Genomic DNA, 14,911 nt, shown 5'->3' with positions numbered 1-14,911 from the left:
AAATAGACCTCAAGCAGTTAACCAAAGGCCAGAACTGTACTGCATACACTGGAATGACAACTGCACATCTCTGTCTACCCAAGATAGGTCTAAAAAACAAGAAGCATGCTGTATTCATTTTCTACTGCTGTATAACAAATTACCACAAATTTTGTATCTTAAAACAACAGCCATTTATTATCTCATGCTTTCCATTGGTCCATTGTCTGGGCATGGTCTGCTAAGGTCTTCTGCTCAGGGTCTCAAAAACTGCACTCAAAGTGTTGGTGAGGAATGCAGTTCTCATATGGGACCCAGGTAACTCTTCCATCTTCATTCAAGTTTTTGGCAGAATTAAGTTCCTTGCATCTATGTGACTGAGGTCTTACATTACTGGGTAGCTGTTGGTTGGGGTTGGCGTTCAATTCTTAGAGGTTGCTCCTCTGTATAGGTGGTTCACAAAATAGCTGATTTTTCTCTTCTTCTAAAACCTACAGGAGAATGTCTCTCTGATGGTTCATCTTCTTTTAAAAATTTTTATCAGTACAAATTATGGGATACATATGAAATTATGTTATGTGTATGTAATGCATAGCAATCAAGTCAGGGTATCTAGGGTGTCTATAACCAAAGTACAATACATTTTTATTAACTATAGTTACCCTACTCTTGTATTAAACATTGAATTTTTTCCTTCTATCTTATATTTATGTGTGTACTTTTTAACCCACTTCTCTTCATCTTCCCTTCTCCTCCAAATCACCCTCCACACTCTTTGTTACCTATCTTTCCATTCTTTATCTTCATGTGATCTACCTAAGTGTCCATAAACAGATAAATGGATAAAGAAAGTGTGGTATACATATACAGTGAAATAGTATTCTTCCATAAAAGAAACTAAGGCCCAAAGAAACTACACACTTGCCAGGATCATTCAGTTCTCTCTGGCCCTAACAGCTGCTGCTTTTGTCTCCTGTTCTAATGCCAAACATAAGACTTTCCATAGCAACATTGCTGGAGACCACAAAAGGGGATTGTATCAAATAGAAGATGAAACAAAGTCTTAGGAAAAGACATTCAATCTCTTAAACATATTCCAAGTCTTCCCACCAATACTACTCTAATCCAAGCAAGCATTAGCTTGGATTGCTTGGATTAGAGTGATTGGTAGGAAGTATCTCACCTTAATTTCCACAACGGCCTCCTAACTGACATTTCTGCTTCCATTCCTTGCTTTGTCATCCATTCTCCAGAGTGAGCCTCTAGCCAAACATATCTTTTAAAATCACAAATTCAATTATAATGTCCCCTGCTTAAAATTTTCTAACAGCTTTCTTTTACTTTAGAATATAATCTGAACACTTTACAGTGTCCTACATGATCTAGCTCCTTCCTACCTTTGGTTCTATTTTCACTTATCCCTCAATACTCTTCCTCTTACTCACTGTACTCTAGATCTACTGACATATTCTTTCATCGAACACACCAAGCTCTTTCACACTTCACAGACTTTGCACTAGCTGTTCAGGGATTGGGGGACAAGATTTCAGCCTTTCAACATGAGGTACTATGTTAGCTATAGATTGTTGTAGATGTTCTCTATCATTTTAAGGTATCAACTGGATTTTACGACTAATAAATACATTTATTTCTAGAACTTTTATTTAATTCTTTAATAAATTTACTTATTTTATGCCCTTTTTTGCTTTTTGGATTGCACTTCTATTTCTTTTTAACATTTTTCCTATGATGTTCTTTTATTTTCTTACTTGTAAAACTTCCTTTCCACCACATTTTCATTTACAGATCAAAACTGTCAGATCTTTCATGTATTTATACACATATTAAATATACTGACTTTGTCCTTCAGCATTAATATAAGATTAATAACTCAGTAGTTTCCATATGGTGCCTGGTGTTTATTAAGCAGGATTATTTTATGACAACTCTGTGTCATTTACTATATATGCCTAAATTCAACAAATTATTAAGTGTAAACAGAAGGTTCTTTTATTAGTCCATTATTTTTCCTCCCTAAGGAACTAAGGATCCTCCTCTACAACTCTGCCCTTCACAAAGCTTTGCAACCTACTTTTGCTCCCATGGTAAAAGTGAAAAATATCCATTGTGTATCTTTCTATTCCTTTTTCTATGTTCATATAAGCATAATAATAAGTATAATTTACTTCATAAATATTCCATCTTGCTTACATCCTTCAACTGTACTGGTGCAAATTTAACTTACTCTTTTAATGGCTACATAATAGTCCATGTAACAGATGTGCTACAAATTGCTAAACTGTTCCCTTACTGATGAGCATTATTTCTTCCCATTTTTTTACTACAAATAACATCTTTGTTCACATGTGCATACATACTGGTGATTTTGTGCCTATGGAATAAAATCCAAGGAGTGAAATTCAGCTGATATATATATTTTTTTAATTTCTGCTTTACTCAGCATACCCTTTTCCCACATATCTGTAATATGAGACATTAGCACTCTTTTTATATCTGTGCCAATATAACAGGTATAGTGATAGCTCATTGATACTTAACTTGCATTTCCTTGGATAATAGGAAGCATCTTACCTATGTTGATTTATCATTTGGTTTTGTTCTTCTGTTAAGCATCTTGTCAAACCCTTCTAATTTTCTATTAGCTGAGTATCAGTTAGGAATCATATTCAGTTGCAGAAACCCAAAAAGTAGTGGTTTAAATAAATATGGGTTTTCCACAGCCAACATCATACTGAATAGACAAGAGCTGGAAGCATTCCCCTTGAAAACAGGCACAAGACAAGGATGCCCTTCTTACCACTTTTATTTATTTATTTATTTTTAATATGTATTTTATTGTGTTTTAGGTTTGGGGGTACATGTGAAGAACATGAAAGATTGTTGCATAGGTACATACATGGCAATGTGGTTTGCTGCCTTCCACCCCATCACCTATATCTGGCATTTCTCCCCATGTTATCCCTCCCCAACTCCCCACCCCACATTGTCCCTCCCCTATTTCCCCCCAACAGACCCCAGTGTGTAGTGCTCCCCTCCCTGTGTCCATGTGTTCTCATTGTTCAACGCCTGCCTATGAGTGAGAACATGCGGTGTTTGATTTTCTGTACTTGTGTCAGTTTGCTGAGAATGATGGTTTCCAGGTTCATCCATGTCCCTACAAAGGACAAGAAGTCATCATTTTTTATGGTTGCATAGTGTTCCATGGTGTATATGTGTCTTATTTAAAATAGTATTGGAAGTCCTAGCCAGAACAATCAGGCAAGAGAAAGTGATAAAGAGCATGTAAATAGGAAGACAGGAAGTCAAACTATCCCTGTTTGCAGATGATATGATTCTATATCTAGAAAAACCCAGAGTCTCAACCCAACAGCTCCTTCACCTGATAAACAACTTTGGCAAAGTTTCAGGATGCAAAATCAATGTACAAAAATCATTAGTATTTCTATACATCAACAACTGCCAAGCTGAGAGCCCAGTCAGGAAGGCAATCCCATTCACAATTTCCACACAAAAAATAAAATACCTGGGAATACAGCTAACCCAGGAGGTAAAAGATATCTACAATGAGAATTACAAAACACTGCTCAAAGAAATAAGAGAAGACAAAAACAAATGAAAAAACATTCCATGCTTATGGATAGGAAGAATCAATATCAACAAAATGACCATACTACCCCAAGCAATCTAAAGATTCAAAGTTATTTCTATCAAACTAACAATGACATTCTTCACAGAACTAGAAAAAACTATTTTAAAATTCGTATGAAACCAAAAACAAGCCCAAATAGCAAAGGCAATTCTAAGTAAAATGAGCAAAGCTGGAGGTATCACATTAGCCAACTTCAAACTATACTTCAGGGCTACAGTAACCAAAACACAGCATGGTACTGATACAACGCCTGTAATTCCTGCACTTTGGGAGGTTGAGGCAGGTGGATTACCGGAGGTCAGCTGTTCCAGATCAGCCTGGCCAACATGGTGAAACCCCATCTCTACTAGAAATACAAAAGGTAGCCAGGTGTAGTGGCACACACCTGTAATCCCAGCCATTCAAGAGACTGAGGCAGAAGAATTACTTAAACCTGAGAGGCGGAGGTTGCAGTGAGATGAGATCACGTCATTGCACTCCAGCCTGCGCAACAGAATGAAACTCTGTCTAAAAAAGAAAAAAAAAAAAACCCGGGCACATAAACCAATGGGATATAATAACATAATACAGAGCCCAGTAATAAGGCTGCACACCTATGACCAAATGATTTTTGACAAAGCTGACAAAAACAAGCAATGGGGAAAACACCCCCTATTCAATAAATGGTGCTGGGATAACTGGCTAGTCATATACAGATGATTGAAGCTGGACCTGTTCTTTACACCATATACAAAAATTAAGAGGGATTCAAAACTTAAGTGTAAAACCCAAAACTTCAAAAACCCAGAAGACAACCTAGACAATATCATCCTGGACATAGGAACAGGCGAGGATTTCATGACAAAGATGTCAAAAGCGATTGCAACAGAAGCAAAAATTGACAAATGGGATTTAATTAAACTAAAGAGCTTTTACACAGCAAAAGAAACTATCAACAGAGTAAACAGACAACCTACAGAATGGAAGAAAAATTTTACAAACTATGCATCTGACAAAGGTCTAATATCCAGTGTCTATAAGGGACTTAAACAAATTTACAAGAAAAAAATCTCATTAAACAGTGGGCAAAGGACATGAACAGATGCTTTTCAAAAGAAGACATACATGGGGCAAATAAGCATATGAAAAAAGCTCATTATTGATCATTGGAGAAATGCAAATCAAAACCATAGTGAGATACCATCTCACACCAGTCAGAATGGCTATTATTAAAAAGTCAAGAAATAACAGATAATGGCAAGGTTTTGGAGAAAAGCAAACACTTATACACTGTTGGTGGGAGTGTAAATTAGTTCAAACATTGTGGAAAATAGTGTAGTGATTCTTCAAAGAGCTAACAGCAGAACTACCATTTGACCCAGCAATTCCATTACTGGATATATATCCAGAGGAATATAAATCATTCTACCATAAAGATGCATGCATGAGAATGTTCATTGCAGCGTTATTCGCAATAACAAAGACATGGAATCAACCCAAATGCCCATCAATGACAAATTGAATAAAGAAAAGGTAGTACACATACACCATGGAATATTACGCAGCCATAAAAAAGAATGAGATCATGTCTTTTGCAAGAACCTGGATGGAGCTAGAGGCTATTATTCTTAACAAATTAACACGGGAACAGAAATACAAGTACTGCATGTTCTCACATATAAGTGGAAGCTAAATGATGAGAACTCATGAACACAAAGAAGGGAACAACACATACCGGGGTCTACTTGAGAGTGGAGAGAAGGGAAAGGAGCAGAAAAGATAACAATTGTGTACTGAACTTAATACCTGGGTGATGCAACAATCTGTGCAACAAATTCTCATGACATGAGTTCACCTATGTGACAAACCTTCACACGTATCCCGAACCTAAAATGAAAAAATAATTTTAATGAAATAAATATGGTTTTAATTTTTCTCACATAAGAATCTCAGAATGAACGTGGAATGATGGCTTCATAATTTCATTAGGGATTTCAACTCCTAATCTTTCTTCTCTGCCATCTTTCAAGTGAGGCTTCCAGTCTCAAAGTTAACTCATGGTGAGAATATGTCTGCTTGAACTCCAGGCAACAGGTTTAATATACAAACCAGCTTTAAGGAGCTTTCACGGAAGCCACACTCAAAAATTTCCATTTACATCTCATGTTCAGAGGTATTTCACATGGTCATATCTAAGTAGTGGTATATAAGTGTGTTATCTGCCATAGTTTGCCCCTCTGACAACCCAAATAAATGTATGTATCCTTCTCATATGTGGAACACACAGTTAATACAATCATCTCAAAGTCCAGGACCTTTGGATGATGTGCAGTGTCTCCATTAGGTATTAATGGTCAAGCAGTCAAATATATTTTAAAAAATCTCCACCCACTCTTTGACACACCCTTTTAAAAATTATTTTTGAGATGGAGTTTCACTCTTGTTGCCCAGGCTGGAGTGCAATGGCATGATCTCGGTTCACTGCAACCTCTGCCTCCCAAATTCAAGCAATTCTCCTGCCTCAGCCTCCCGAGTAACTGTGATTCCAGGCATGCGCCACCATGCCAGGCTACTTTTTGTATTTTTAGTAGAGACAGGATTTCTCCATGTTGGTCAGGCTGGTCTCGAACTGTCAACCTCAGGTGATCTGCCAGCCTTGGCCTCCCAAAGTGCTGGGATTACAGGAATGAGCCACCATGCCCAGCTGACACACCCATTTTTAAAAGTGAAGATTGGATAATACACAACAACCACTGGTTCATATGAGTTACCACAACTTCAAAAAGGACTGAAATATTGTTTCTAAGTTTTATTGTTACAAACACTCCTAAGAGGAATTGTTTTTTTTACAAGGCCCTCCAGAGCAGTTATTTAGTCTTCTATATTACCGGGATACAGGAACCCTTCTATATAAACTTAGTTTTATCTACTTTTTAAAAGCCTTGTAAAGACTGACATTAATGGAAATGGTGGAGTAGGGAACTCCAGAACTCCATTCTTTCATAAAAGCAATGAATAGGCTGGCAAAACTGTCATAATCAACTTTTTCAGAACCCTGGAATCTAAGCAAAAATTACAGCAGCCAGGCCACGTAATGAATAAAAAATACAAATTTCAATGAGAGTTCTGTGGCATTTTTGGTTACCTTGATACCATCCTCCAACTATCAGCCCATCAGTAGCCTTAAAAATGGCAGCTTATATTGCAGATGCAGGTTACTGGTACCTGAGGAAGTGATATTGACCTTATTCTCAATGAACTGTGACTGTGTGGTTTGACCTATCTGGTAGTTCCCTGAAGGATTCCTGTTTGTCACCTGTACCAGAGCTTTCCCAGAGCTGAGGCACCTTCCCTGGTGGTGTTTGTGGAAAGCATTTTAAATCAAATGTATTAGTCACAGCTACATGGGACAAGGATTAACATTTCGGAAATGCAATAGACAAATTGAAAAATCCCAGGAAGAAAGACGCTTGGATACTTGAGAGGTGTTTAGGGAAATAATGACTTCAAAGCCTTTTACATATTCTGAGGACCAAAGAAGACCATGCATGTACCCATTTCTAGATGTGTGCTTACAAAGGAGAAATACCCAATGTAGATGATGGGGGGATGGGTGCAGCAAACCATCATGGCACGTGTATACCTATGTAACAAAGCTGCACGATATGCACATGTACCCCAGAACTTAAAGCACAATTAAAAAAAAACTGAGAAGATCCTAGGCTCTCAATTCTGGCTAAACTTCAGGGACGACACAAGCAGAAAATAAAGACTAAGGCAGAACTTTAAACTGTGTAGCTAAGCAATGAAGGAGAGCCCCAACCTGCAAAAACTAAGAAAGTTTTTCTTTTCATAGTTTGTTTCTTTGTTTTGCTTCCAGGAGTTTAATGAAATCTCTGTAAAATCAACAGCTGACTAAAGCTAATGGAAAAAAGATTTCAGAGGTCACACATACCAAAAGATTACAGACTTTACAAAATTTGTTCAGAAAATTCACTAAACGAACAACAACCACAATAAGCAATAGCAACAAGACCAGGGGAGTGGGAAAATCAGATTTCCAACGTTTCTACATTATAACATTCAAAATTTCTGGTTTTCAAGAAAAAAAAAACTGAGGCATGTGAGGAAACAAGAAAGTATGGCCCATTCTCAGGGGAAAAAGAAATTAATAGAAAGTTGTCCCTGAGGAGAAACAGACATGTGAATTAGTAGACAATGACTTTAAATCAACTGTCCTGACTATGTTTAAAAAGCTATAGAAAGCCAAAAAGATGTCTCAGCAAATAAAGAATATCAATAAAAAGATAGAAATTATAAAAATAAACCAAATAGAAATTCTGAAGCTGAAAAGTATAATAATGTTCAAAAAATTCACTAAAAGTTTTCTTTTTTTAACTTTTGTTAAGTTCAAGGGTATTTGTGCAGGTTTGTTACATAGGTAAACTTGTGTCATAAGGGTTTGTTGCACAGATTATTTCATCACTTTGGTATTAAACCTAGTACCCATTAGTTATTTTTCCTGATCCCCTCCCTTCTCCTACTCTCCACCTTCTGATAGGCCCCAGTATGTGTAGTTCCCCTCCATGTGTCCATTTGTTCTCATCATTTAGCGCCCATTTATAAGTGAGGATATGCATTATTATTTGGATTTATCTTTCTGCATTAGTTTGCTAAGGATAATAGCCTCCAGCTCTGTTCACATACCTACAAAGGACAAGATCTTGTTCTGTTTTATGGCTGCATAGTATTTTATACTGTATATATACCACATTTTCTTCACCCAGTCTATCATTGTTGGGCATTTTGGCTGATTCCCTGTCTTTGCTACTGTGAACAGTGCTACAATGAACATACACGTACATGTGTCTATATAAAAGAATGATTTATATTCCTTTGGGAATATAATTTATAATATAAATTCCTTTGGGATTGCTGGGTCAAACTGTATTTCTGTTTTTAGCTCTTTAAGGAATCACCATACTGTCTATCACAATGTTTGAACTAATTTACACTCCCACCAACAGTGTATAAGTATTTGCTTTTCTCCACAACCTTGCCAGCATCTGCTATTTTTTGACTTTTTAGTAATACCGATTCTGACTGATGTGAGATGGTATTATTGTGCTTTTGATTTGCATTTCTACAATGATCAGTAATGAGTTTTTTTCATATGCTTATTTGCCCCATGTATGTCTTCTTTTGAAAAGTGCCTGTTCATGTCCTTTGCTCACTTTCTAATGTGTTTTTTTTCTTGTAAATTTGTTTAAATTCCTTATAGATGCTGAATATTAGACCTTTGTTGGATGTATAGTTTGTAAGAACTTTCTTCCATTCTGTAGATTGCTTACTTTGTTGATAGTTTCATTTGCTGTGTAAAAGCCCTTTAGTTTAATTAAATCCCATTTGTCAATTTTTGCTTCTGTTGCAATCGCTTTTGACATCTTTGTCATGAAATCTTTGCCTATTCCTATGTCATGAATGGTGCTGCCTAGGTTGTCTTCCAGGATTTTCATAGTTTTGTGTTTTACACTTAAGTTTTGAATCCATCTTGTGTCGATTTTTGTATATGAGGTGAGGAAGGTGTCCAGTTTCAATCATCTGCATATGGCTAGAATATATTGGCAAATCATATATCTGGTAATTGGTAACATACTGGCATTCAGAATATATAAATAAATATTGCAACTCAAAACCAAAAAGACAAACAGCTCAATTTTAAAACGGGCCAAGCATAATGTCCTCCAGGTTCATCCATGTTGTGACAAATGACAAGATTTTTTTTCTTTTTAAAGGTTGAATAGGCCAGGCACAGTGGCTAGTGCCTATAATCCCAGCAATTTGGGAGGCTGAGGGGGGTGGATCACTTGAGGTCAAGAGTTTGAGACCAGCCTGGCCAAGATGGTGAAACTCCATCTCTACTAAAAAAAAAAATTTAGCCTGGCATGGTAGTGCATGTCTGTAATCCTAGCTACTTAGGAGGCTGAGGTACAAGAATTGCTTGAGCCTGTAAGGCAGAGGTTGCAGTGAGCTGAGATCACACCACTGCACTCCAGCTTGGGCAACAGAATGCAACTCTGCCTCCCCCCACCCCAAAAAAAGAAAAAAGGCTGAATAATATTCGTGTGTGTGTGTGTGTGTGTGTGCATGTACATGGGTAATATGGTTTGGATCTCTGTCCTCACGCAAATCTTATGTTCAGTTGTAATCCCCAATGTTTGGAGGTGGGTCCTCGCAGGAGGCAATTGGATTATGGGAGTGGTTTCTCATGAATGGTTTATCCCCTTTGGTACTGTCGTTGCAATGATGAGTGAGTTCTCATGAGATCGGGCTATTTAAAAGTGTGTAGCACCTCCCCGCTCTCCCTCTTGTTCCTGTTCCCACTATGTGAGGCCCTCACTACCCCTTTCCCTTCCGCTATGATTGGAAGCTCCCTGAGGCCTCCCCAGAAGCAGAAGCTAATATGCTTCCTGCAGGACCATGAGCAAATTAAACCTCTTTTCAAATTATCCAGTATCAGTTATTTATTTATAGCAATATGAGAATGGACTTATACAACAGCAGTAAAGATATCGCTTCAAAACACTGATTTCGTTTGCTTTGAATATGTTCCCAGACGTAGGATTCTGGATCCTATGGGAGTTATATTTTAATTTTTTTAGATACTTCCATACTGCCTTGGCTGTACTAATTTACATTACACCCAGCAGTATCCAAGGGTTCCCTTTTGCTATTTCCTTGCCAACACTTGCTATCTCTGTCTTTTTGATAATAAACCATTCTAACAGATGTGAGGTAATATCTTATTTTGGTTCTAAATTGCATTTCCCTGATGATTAGTGATGTTGAAAATTTTTTCATATATTTGTTAACCATTTTTTTGTGTCCTTTTGAAAAATGTCTCTGAGTATTTTGCCCATTTTTAAATTGGGTTGTTTGTTTGTTTGTTTTGCTATTGAGTTGGTTGAGTTCATTATATGCTTTAGATATTAACCCTGCATCAGGTTCATGGTTTGCAAATATTTTCTTTCTTTTCTTTTCTTTTTCTCTTTTTTTTTTTTTTTTTTTTTTTTTTGAGGCAGAATTTCACTCTTGTTATCCAGGCTGGAGTGCAATGGCATGATCTTGGCTCACTGCAACCTCCGCCTCCTGGGTTCAAGCAATTCTCCTGCCTCAGCCTCCCAAGTAGCTGGGACTACAGGTGCATGCCACCATGCCCAGCTAATTTTTGTATTTTTAGTAGAGACAGGATTTCATCTTGTTGACCAGGTTGGCCTCAATCTCTTGACCTCGTGATCCACCCGCCTCGGCCACCCAAAGTGCTGGGATTATAGGCGTGAACCACTGCGCCCAGCTGGTTTGCAAATATTTTCTTCCATTTCATGTCATCTCTTCACTCTGTTGTTTCTTTTATGTGCAGAAGCTTTATAGTTGATGTAATAACATTTGTTTAGTTTCGTTTTTATTGCCTGTGCTTTTGGAGTCATATTTTGAAAAAATCATTGAGCTTTTCCTCTATGTTTTCTTCTAACAGTTTAGAGTGTTGGGTCTTATATTTAAGTCTTTAATCCATTTTCTGTTGATTTTTGTATACGATGTGAGATAAGGGACCAATTTTACTCATCTATATGTGGATATTCAATTTTCCAAACACCATCTATTGAAGCAAGTTTCCTTTCCTCATTTTGCATTCTCAGTACCTTTGTTGAAGATAAATTGACTGTAAATGTGTGGATTTATTTCTTTGCTCTCTATTCTATTCCATTGGTCTATGTGTCTGTTTTTATGCTAGTACCATGTTGTTTTTATTACTATGGCTTTGTAGTCAGTTTTGAAATCAGGTAGGTGATATCTTCACCTTGGTTCTTTTTGCTAAAGATTGTTTTTCCTATTTGGTGACTTTCGTGGTTCTGCATGAATTTTAGGATTATTTCTGTGAAAAATGTCATTGAAATTTTAATATGGATTTCATTGAATCTCTAGATTTCTTTGTGTAGTATGGACATTTTGACAATATTAATTTTTCTGGTCCATGAACATGGGATATTTTTTCATTTATTTGTTTCTTCTTTAATTTCTTTCATTACTATTTTACGGTTTTCAGTGTAGAGATCTTTGACTTCCTCATTAAATTGATTCCTATGTATTTTTGATCCTCTTCTAAATAATATTGTTTTCTTAATTTCTTTTTCAAACAGTTTGTTGGTGGTGTATAGAAGTGATACTAATTTTTGTATTTTTATTTTATGTCCTGCAACTTTACTGGATTCATTTATTAACTCTATCAGTTCGTGGTGGAGTCCTTGGAAATTTTTTATAAATAAAATTATGCTATATGCAGAGACAATTTTGCTACCTTTCCAATTTGGAACATTTTACTACTTCTCACAGTCTAACTGCTCTGGCTAAGACTTCCAGTACTATATTGAATGGAAATAGCAACAGTGGGCATTCTTGTCTGGTTCCTGATCTTAAAGAAAAAAATTTCAGGTTTTCACCATTGAATATGATGCTAGCTGTGGACTTGTCATGTATATTCTTTATTATGTAGAGATAAATTTCTTTTTTACGTAATTTGTTGACAGTTTTCACCATAAAAGCATTATGTGAGGCAAAATAAGCCAGGCACAGAAAGACAAATACTGCATGATCTCACTTATATGTGGAATCTTAAAAAGTTGAACTCATAGAAAGAGAGAGTAGAATGATGATTTCCAGGCACTAGGTTGTAGGGGATATGGGGAGATGTTGGTCAAAGAGTACAAAGTTTCCATTAGATAAGATAAATACATTCTGGATATCTAAGGTATAACCTGATGAATATAGTTAATAATACTATATGAGTACTTGAAATTGGCTGAGGGTAAATCTTAAATGTTCTACACACACACACAACAAATGATAACTGTGGGGTGATGGACATGTTATTTAGCTTGATTGTTGTAACAATTTCATGATATGTACCTATATCAGTGTCACATTGTACCCCATAAATATATGTAATTTTATTTATCAATTATAGATTGGTAAAGCTAGGTGAAAATTTTTTTAAAAAGCTTTTTAAGGCCAGGTGTGGTGGCTCACACCTGTAATCCCAGCACTTTGGGAGGCCAAGGCAGGTAGATCACCTGAGGTCAGGAATTCAAGACCAACCTGGCCAACACAGTGAAATCCTGTCTCTGCCAAAAATACAAAAAAAAAAAAATTAGCTGGGCATGGTGGTGGGCACCTGTAATCCCAACTACTCAGAAGGCTGAGGGAGAAGAATCACTTGAACCCGGGAGGTTGAGGTTGCAGTAAGCTGCTGAGATAGTGCCATTATACTCCAGCTTGGGCAAGAAGAGTGAAACTCCATCTCAAAAATTAAAAAAAACTTTTTAAAAGAAGTCCAAAATGAGGCAAAGGATTTGAGTTGACATTTTTCCAGAGAAGATATAGAAATTGTCAATAAGTACATGTAAAGATTGTTAACATCATTAGTCATTATGGAAATGCAAACAAAACTTCCTTTCCAATTTCGATGCCTTTTATTTCCTTCCTTAACCAATTGCACTGGCTAGAACTTTCAGTACTATGTTGAACGGAAGTGGAGACAGTGGGCATCCTTGTCATGTTCCTGATTGTATTAGTCTGTTTCATACTTCTATAAAGAACTTCCTTACACTGGGTAATTTATAAAGGAAAGAGGAGCAGTTTAATTAACTCACAGCTCAGCATGGCTGGGAAAGCCTCAGGAAACTTACAATCATGGCACAATGTGAAGGGGAAGCAAGGCACCTTCTTCACAAGGTGGCAGGAAGAAATGCTGAGCAAAGGGAGAAGAGCCCCTTATAAAACCATCAGATCTCATGAGAACTCACTCACTATCACAAGAACAGCATGGGGGAAACCACCCCCATGAGGAAGTTACCTCCAGCTGGTCCCACCCTTGACACGTGGGGTTTATGGAGATTACAATTTGAAGTGAGATTTGAGTGGGGACACAAAGCCAAGCCATATCACTGATCATAGAGAAAAAACATACAGTTTGTCACCTTTGAATATGCTGTTATCTGTGGGCTTGTCACATATGGTGTTTCTTTTGTTGAGAAACATTCTTTTGATACCTAAATTGTTGAGAATTTTTACCATAAAAGAATGTTGAATTTTGTTGGATGCCTTTTCTGCATCTATTAAGCTGATCATATGATTTCTGGTCTTCATTCTGTTAATGAGGTACATCTCAGTTACTGATTCGCATATGTTAAACCATACTTACATCCCAGAGTCAAATCCCAGCAGATCATGGTGAATGATCCTTTCAAAGTACTGTTGAATTCAGTTTGCTGTATTTTGTTGAACCTTTTTGCATGAATGTTCATCAGGGATATTGGCCTGTGGCTTTCTTTCCTTGCAGTATTCTTGTCTGGTTTTGATGTCAGAGTAATGCTGGCCTCATAAAATTAGTTTTAAAGTATTCCTTCCTCTTCATTTTTTTAATAGTTTGAAAATTATTGGTATTAATCCTTCTTTAAATGTTTGGTAGAATTCTGCAGTAAAATCATCAGGTTCTGGGCTTTTGTTTGATGGGAAACTTTTTATTACTGATTCAATCCCCTTAACTTGTTATTGCTCCATTCAAATTTTCTATTTATTTATGATTCAGTCTTGGCAGGTTGTATGTGCCTAGAATTTTATTTATTTCTTCTAGGTTATCCAATTTGTTGTTGTATAATTATTCATATAGCTCTCTTAAAATCCTTTGTATTTCTGTGGTATCAGTTGTAATATCTCCCCTTTAATTAATTCTGATTTTATTTGAGTCTTTCCTTAGTTATTGTAGCTAAAGGTTTGTAAATTTTGTTTTTGTCTTTAAAACTGATTAAGATTTATTAATATTTTTTAGTCTCTATTTCATTTATTTCTACCATGATTGCTGTTATTTCATTCTTTCTACTAACTTTGGGCTTATCTTGTTCTTATTTTTCTAGCCCCTTAAGATGTACCAGTAGGTTGTTTATTTGAGATCTTTCTTCTGATGTGTTGTGTGTCCATTTTCTTTTGTCTCAAGATATATTTAAACATCACTCTTAATTTATTCTTTTACCCACTGGTTGTTCAGAAACACATTGTTTAATTTCCATATGTTCGTAAACTTTCCAAAGTTATTCTTGTTATTGATTTCTGATTTCATACCATTGTGATTGGAAAAAATAACTGATATAATTTTAATCTTAATTAGTTAAGATTTGTTTTGTGGCCTAATGTATAATCTATCCTGGAGAATATTCTGCATGTACTTGA

At 36.4% G+C, this 14,911-nt stretch overlaps 1 protein-coding gene across 2 annotated transcripts in view; it reads left to right on the top strand.

Moving 5' to 3' along the window:
• CLIC2 (chloride intracellular channel 2) overlaps positions 1–14,911 on the top strand; it is a 45,815-nt gene that overhangs the window by 16,018 nt on the left and 14,886 nt on the right. The gene's annotated exons all lie outside the window — the stretch shown is intronic.

Source organism: Sapajus apella, unplaced genomic scaffold, assembly GCF_009761245.1.
Source record: "Sapajus apella isolate SASKATOON/1434 unplaced genomic scaffold, GSC_monkey_1.0 scaffold149, whole genome shotgun sequence".
In the NCBI taxonomy this organism is placed as follows: domain Eukaryota; kingdom Metazoa; phylum Chordata; class Mammalia; order Primates; family Cebidae; genus Sapajus; species Sapajus apella.
This window is presented reverse-complemented; position numbering and strand designations above follow the sequence as displayed.